Genomic DNA, 7,619 nt, shown 5'->3' on the forward strand with positions numbered 1-7,619 from the left:
CCTGATAATATTGCCTAAAGGAAGCATATATACAGTGAAGAGGATTGGTCCGAGGACAGATCCTTGAGAAACAAACTGAAATCGATCTGATAAATAGGACTTAAACCAGCTTAGAGCGGTTCCTTTAATGCCAATGAAATATTCCAGTCTCTGCAATAGGATCTGATGGTCAGTGGTAACAAATGCAGCACTAAGATCTAATAAAACCAGTACAGAGACAAGTCCTTTGTCTGATGCAATAAGGAGGTCGTTAGTAATTTTCACCAGTGCTGTCTCTGTGCTATGATGAGCTCTAAATCCTGACTGAGAATCCTCAAATAAACTATTGCTCTGTAGAAAGTCACACAGCTGTTTAACAACTGCTTTCTCCAGAACCTTAGAGAGAAATGGAAGGTTAGATATAGGTCTATAGTTGGCTAAAACATCCGGATCAAGTTTGGGCTTTTTCAGAAGAGGTTTAATTACAGCTACTTTAAAGTACTGTGGTACATAGCCTGTTGATAGAGATAGATTGATCATATCTAGTATAGAAGTGCTAACTAAGGGTAAAACATCTTTAAGCAGCCTAGTCGGGATGGGGTCTAAGAGGCAGGTTGATGGTTTAGATGAAGAAATTATTAAGTTAGTTAGGTAAAGATTGAGGGAAGCAAAACAGTCTAAACATATATCTGGTTCTACAGCTGTTTCTAAGGTTCCTGAGTTAAGAGATAAGTTGGTGCCAGTTGAGGGCAGGTCTTGGTGAATTTTGTCTCTAATAGCTAGAATTTTATCATTAAAGAAGCTCATGAAATCGTAACTACTGAAAGCTATGGGAATACTTGGCTCAATAGAGCTGTGACTCTCTGTCAGCCTGGCTACAGTGCTGAAAAGAAACCTGGGGTTGTTCCTATTTTCCTCTATTAATGAACGCTGCTCTGGCATTACGGAGGGCCTTCCTATAAGTTTTAAGACTATCTTGCCAAATTAAACGAGAATTTTCCACTTTGGTGGAACGCCAATTCCTCTCAAGTTTCCGCGATATTTGCTTTAATTTGCGAGTTTCAGTTTTATACCATGGAGCTAACCGTCTTTGTTTTAGTATTTTCTTTTTTAGGGGCTACAGAGTCGAGTGTCATTCGCAGCGAGTAGTTCAGCAATACAAACTCAAAAGTTATCAAACAGTGGTCAGATAAAGAGGGATTCTGTGGGAACACTATTAAATGTTTAATTTCAATACCATACACCAAAACAAGGTCGAGGGTGTGGTTAAAACAGTGAGTCGGTTCATGAACACTCTGAGAGAAGCCAATGGAATCTAACAGAGAGATAAACGCAGTACTAAAGCTGTCATTCTCAACGTCCACATGAATATTAAAATCCCCTACAATAATAACTTTGTCCGTTTTAAGGACTAAAGTTGACAAAAACTCTGCAAATTCAGATAAGAATTCAGAATACGGGCCAGGTGCTCGGTACACTATAACAAAAAGAATTGGTTGCAGTGATTTCCAACTTGGGTATGAAAGACCAAGAACAAGACTTTCAAATAAGTTATAGTTTGGTTTAGGTTTAGAGCTGATTAGTAGGCTAGAGTCGAAGATAGCTGCAACTCCACCTCCTCGGCCTGTGCCTCGAGGAATGTGAGCAAATAAATCAATATCATAATCTGATATTAGTTCATTTACTAGTACACCTTTAGAAGAGAGAGATCTGATGTTTAAGAGTCCACATTTAACTCTCCTATTCGTTTGCACTATTGCTCTTGTGGTTTTAATTTTTATGAGGTTTTTATGCACAGCTCCTCTTCTGTTTACCTTTTTAAATAATTTCGATGGTCGGGGGGCAGACACCGTCACTATAGGGTTTTCACTAAGTAACTCCTGAAATGGAGGAGCAGAGAAGTGTGTTAGACTGCGACTCTGCGTAGGGTTTTGGGTGGGTAATATAGCAAAAATTCAATCTATGTTAACTTTTAAGGATACCGAGACCATTTTACACGCCTTCATCTCATCCCACCTGGATTATTGCAAAGTGCTCTACAAATAAAGATTATTATTATTATTATTATGTTCATTTTGACAAGCAGCTTAGAACTAGCTCAATTAGGTGACACAATGAGCTTTAAGAGGTTTAATACATCCAGAGAACTAAAAAAACAGCCTCCTTAGCTGGTTTGAGACCTGCATTTATTTGTCAAAATTTGTAGCCACACCAGGCCAGTAAAAGGGACAGGCTAATTCTTTCTAATTGGGACTAGGCTTTTAATTTAAGTTTTACGGTATGCTCCTTGGGACACAAGTTAGCTTTCTTTAAGGCTCCGTAAGAAGTAAAGGCGCTGCTGCACCTTTTTGAATAGGGTGGGGGAGTTTAGGGACCAGGTGAGATCATGAGAGATGTGGATGCCAAAAAATCTGAAACTTGACAAACACTTCACTACAGCTCCAATGATGTAGATAGGGGTGTGTGCATGGCTCCCAGACGGCCTGAAGTCCACGATGATCTCCTTGGTCTTGGTCTGGGTGTTAAGCTCTAGGCTGTTGTTGGAACACCACATGGCCAGGTGCTGGACCTCATCCCTATAGGCCGATTCATCGTTATCTCTGATCAGACCAACCACCATGGTGTCATCTGTAAACTTGATTATAGTGTTAAACAGGAACACAGTCATGGGTGAACAGGGAGTAGAGAAGAGGGCTCAGCATGTAGTTTGTTAGAGCCACTTGTAGATAGTTTATTTTGTGTGCTTATTTATTTAAGAGCAGCTCTGTGTGTATGTTGCTGCTGGTCCAGTGTCTAATATTTCTGATGCTCTATTGACAGAAATGAAATATAAGATCCATAACTATGTTTTCAGTGGTGTGTAAAGACCTTACATAATAAACCATTATGTTTTTATTACCTTAGAATGAGACATTTATATCTACATAACCGTGGGCACCCCCCGCTGTGGAGATTTTGAATTTTGTCGTCATGTTTCTACAGTAGCCGTCAACGAACAAACAGCGCTACAGAGCGCGTTTCGTCATCAGCATTCTTCTGCTTGTATAATTCCGGTAGTGTAGACGCCCGTCACTACATTGAATACGAACAAAGAAGAAGAAGAAGGAATTATAATAATAATAGTAATATACAGTCTCTGAGTAGTCTTCTGGTTTATTAGAAATAAGAAGAGAAGTGACATTTGGACATATGAAGGAGCACACAGGTGTTATTTAGCACAAGAGCCGACAGTCAGATGCAGTCGGGACAGACAGCTGACGGCAGAAATCACGGATTTTCCCAGATGGAAGGCTATAAAGTTAATGTGGGACAGATGTTTTCAAAGCGCTACTGAAGTTGTCTGTTTTCTGCTGGACAGGTAATTAACTTTGTTTGTCAGACTTTAGCGATGCAAATGAAAACTGTTGGTTGATAGCTTTAGCGAGAAGCTGGCCATAATCACAGAGAGCCATGTTTCCTCTGTCAGTGGTGTGAAATATGGATTAATTTTATGTTGCCTACTTATTCTCCAGCCTGTGGTTTGGCTTTGCCGGTGTAACACCAAAATGTGTGACCTATCAGATTCTGTGATGATGTTTCCTAACCCTAACCAAGTACTTTTAGTGCCTAAACCCAACCAAACTGCAACCGCTTCACATCGTCAACAAAGCTTCCCATTTGGGTCACAGAATCTGATAGGTCACACATTTTGGTGTCACACCTGTTACGTTAGCGAGACAATCAGCTGATCAGTAACGTTAATTGGCAATAAAAGTTACTCTCTCTCTCTCTCCAGCGCTCTGTTTTTGGCTTTATATGTTACTGGTGAGAATCAGCTGATCGCTAATTGGCAATAAAACGGCAGCTTCCAGCATCGAAGCTCAAATCAGCCAGCTAAACTTTGAAAAAATATGTTGTTGGATTGTAACTTCATGTAGTTCTTCTCCAGCCTCTGTTATGGCTTTGTTACGTGGACAGAAATGTACCGTTACCTTCCTGAGACAAACAGCTGATGAATATTATTGGTAATGAAATGGTAACAGCAGAGAAGCTCAGATCAGCAGCTAAACTTCACATTTTACTGCCCTGGTGGAAAACATGTATTTCTTTTTACTGCTAATGGTGATATATAACAAGACCTGTGCCTATAAAGTGATAAAAATTTCTGACTTTATCTAAAAATATCTAAAAAATATTACAGTTTTTCTTGTAACATCATGCATTCTTCTCATAAAGACAGCTGGAATTACAACTTTATTCTCTTGTTTGAGAGAGGCCATAATATGCTCATTTCATTTTATTTAGGGGTTGTACCCCAAAACATCATATCTTTGCCATACATGCACAAAAAAAATGCATAACTCCATAAAGGAGAAGGAAAAAGCCAAAAGGCATAAAATGACCACTTTAATGTCAAATTTTTACTTCCTGTCCATGTCAGAATGAGGCAGGTTAAATACTGAAAATTTGCATTTATTATTTCTTATCTCTCTCTCTAAGATGTACTCACATTAAGATGTATTTTTAAAGGAATTTCTTTTTAAGGGGATTGTGTATGCGTCATCCTGCATCTTCAGGACCCACTTGGGGAAATCAAATTGTAGTGACTGACAGAAGTTTATGCAGCACTTTAATGCTTCTGATCTGTATCGCAAAGAGCTCATGAAAAAATAATCAAAGCATGACTAGTAATTTTAAACTGCAGATCGACCACATTGCACAACAGGACATGCAGGTATGGTTGTAACACTTTTAGCTTCACCAGCTATAACTCACTTTGTGTATGTAAATTTGTCAACTAGAACAAACTTAATAAAAAGTATACAAAATAAACACTACTACTACTACTACTACAATGTATCTAATTAAATACAATCTTTGTGAAACAAAAAAACACGTGTGTGTGTGTCAATGTGTGTATATTCTTAATCAGAGTCGCAGTCGTTGGTGTACCAGGACTTACACACCGGTACTTCTCACAATGTTCCAGTTCTCTTTTCTGCCCTCTGCACCGGTGGAGACTGATTACATTTATTTCCGTACTTACCACGTCAAGCACTGCTCACAGTGCTGACAAATTAATGCTGGTAACCCTGGAGTGCAGGCTTGGAGGGCCCAGAGACTGCCTAGGGCACTCCCCACTCGCTTTGGTACATTTTTCAAATCATCCCTAACATTTGCAAAACAGTAAGTGGATTTCTCAAAACATATTGAACCAACAGCACAACACAGTGGTTTATCTGCAAAAGCCCTTAACTTGCTCAAAATCCTCGGTCTCTCACTCAAAAGTAAATATTTAGGTCATCAGAATTTTTTTTTCATTTTGTCAGGATTCAGAGGGGAACCCAGAAGCAGATCGGACAAGTGGTAATTCTTTTAACGGTTTATTTGACAAAGAGTGAGTTGTGCAAAGGGGGTGCTGGCAGGTTAGAGTAGGGTTCCAGAGGTGGGGGAAGATCCAGAGGGTGGCTGGCTGACAGGCTTGTAGAACGGAGGGCCACACACTGTCTTACGGGAGGCGTGAGCAGAGTGAGTTGAGTTCTGGGACTGCGTTTCCAGGGCTGATCTCCAGAGATGATTCATGAGACAGAAAGACACACGGTTAGTAGTGGGCAACAACAGACGAGAAGCGAATAGCTCAGACAGGCAGAAACAGGTAACTAAACTGTCTGGAAAGCAGTAGCATACATAATACAGAAAGCAGTGTAAACCTGAACTCTGGGTTGACGAACTCTGAGCTGTCAAACTCCAGGTTTTCCGTTTCAGAAAGGCCGATCGGAATAAGTTCACTCAACTCTGAGTATGTTGAGCCTGATGGAAGTGTGTGCGTGGGGATGAAAAAACCCCATCATCAATGGAGCTCTGATACTACGATTCACCATGGCAACCATGATTGGCTCAAAAACGCAGGATCGATACGTTAACAATATTACATTTTATACAGCGTTGCTCATTCATCATTTACCAGACTGGAATTTCCTTAATGATTGATAAAGTGCTGGAATTCTCCTACTGCCTGTTATTCATTTTAAATAGCTACAGGCCTGTTTATTCAGCTGGAACCTGACGGGACTAAATGCCGGTGGCAACTGAAGATGAAAATATCATATATATATATATATATATATATATATATATATATATAATCGAACAGATTAGACATAGTTTAGGCTACTCATGGACCTGTGATTGTAAAGTGACAGTCTGACTCAGTAGGTCTATGCCTATTAATGATTGTTTTGCAATGTAAAATGTGTCTAGGTTCAAACTGTGAAGTTTTAGACGTCTATGTTACATAAATAAAATCTGGCTCATTTCGTATTTTATGAAATGCTGTCAAAACACATTCAGACTATCAGCAGATAATGAAAAACTTACTTTTATTTGTTTCAGCTGCACCAGAGTCATCCTCACTCACATATATATTCACATCATATCCAGTAGATAACTACGATAGGAATGTTTAATCTGTGCGACCACATTATGAAAGGTTACTGTTCATTGATCAGTTTTATACACATTAGTTTAAACAGTATACTGCAGCACTGTAGTGCACAGTAAGTGTTTTTGTGCAACTGTTGCCAGCCTGACAGCTGCCTTAATGTCCACAGAGTCACTGTGTCATAAAGGACAGTGTAGTTTATAGATTTTATTCTGTGCTGAGGATAAATTGTCCATACCTCAATGACAGATTGATCATAAAAGCGGTCATGTTCAAGATCATGTTTGGGTAAAAAAAAAACGAATTGCCTATTTAACCGTGATTTCGATGTTTCTGAAGACGTAACTGTGTTCCAATATGTGCTTTCCGCAGGAGGGGACGAGTCAGAGAGAAACTCAGCGTTAGTTGAAGTAAACCTCCTCCTGAGCAGGTTAGGTTCACAGCGTAAGTTGCCGGGGTTACAGACCTAGAGTTTATCTGATCTCGCTCTCTGAAACCGAAAACCCAGAGTTTCCCTCATCTCGGGCTCAACTTACTCAGAGTTTTCACTAAACCCGCTTTCTGAAACAGGCCTCAGGTGAATGGTCTGAGGGCTGTGTTGCTACTGTTGTATGTATGTATGATTTGTTGTTGTCTATTCTTATTTTGTTTATGCACCATGGTCTGTACGAAACAACATTTCGTTCAGCTGTATACTCGAATGCGAAGGATAACAATAAAGTTTGACTTTATTTTACATTGATTTTGACGACGTGCCACTGTTTAGCTAGCTGCGTCAGTAAAGTGGTTTTGAAATTAGCAAGGGAAAAATGCATCACATGTTGCCTATTTTAATCTAATCAAAATAGTCTTGGTCAAAATATTTACTTTCTTACCTCAACAGTTTCTCAACAGTTTCTCTATATATTCTGAATGTACCTGTTTCTAGCCTTGACAACCACCATGCCTGATTGGGGAGGAAGTAGGTAAATACTGAAATGATCACATGACTCCTATCCCAGTTTGCTTTATTAGTATGAATGTCAAAAGAACAATATTGCCAAAGCTTCTTATCTCTAATTATTAATGGACTTGGATCGCTGACATTTTGCGGTCAGCAGATGGATTTATTATTGGTTTAGCTTTAGAAATAATGCTCAGATCACATCTGTGCTATTTTAAAATCTTCTTGTTGGTTGATTTGCTTTCACATCACGAGCGAACAGCACTCGTCCTGAAA

The sequence above is a fragment of the Micropterus salmoides genome, unplaced genomic scaffold (genome assembly GCF_014851395.1).
Source record: "Micropterus salmoides isolate LMB-PRFRI ecotype aquatic unplaced genomic scaffold, ASM1485139v1 Ms_hic_scaffold_2, whole genome shotgun sequence".
Lineage (NCBI taxonomy): Eukaryota > Metazoa > Chordata > Actinopteri > Centrarchiformes > Centrarchidae > Micropterus > Micropterus salmoides.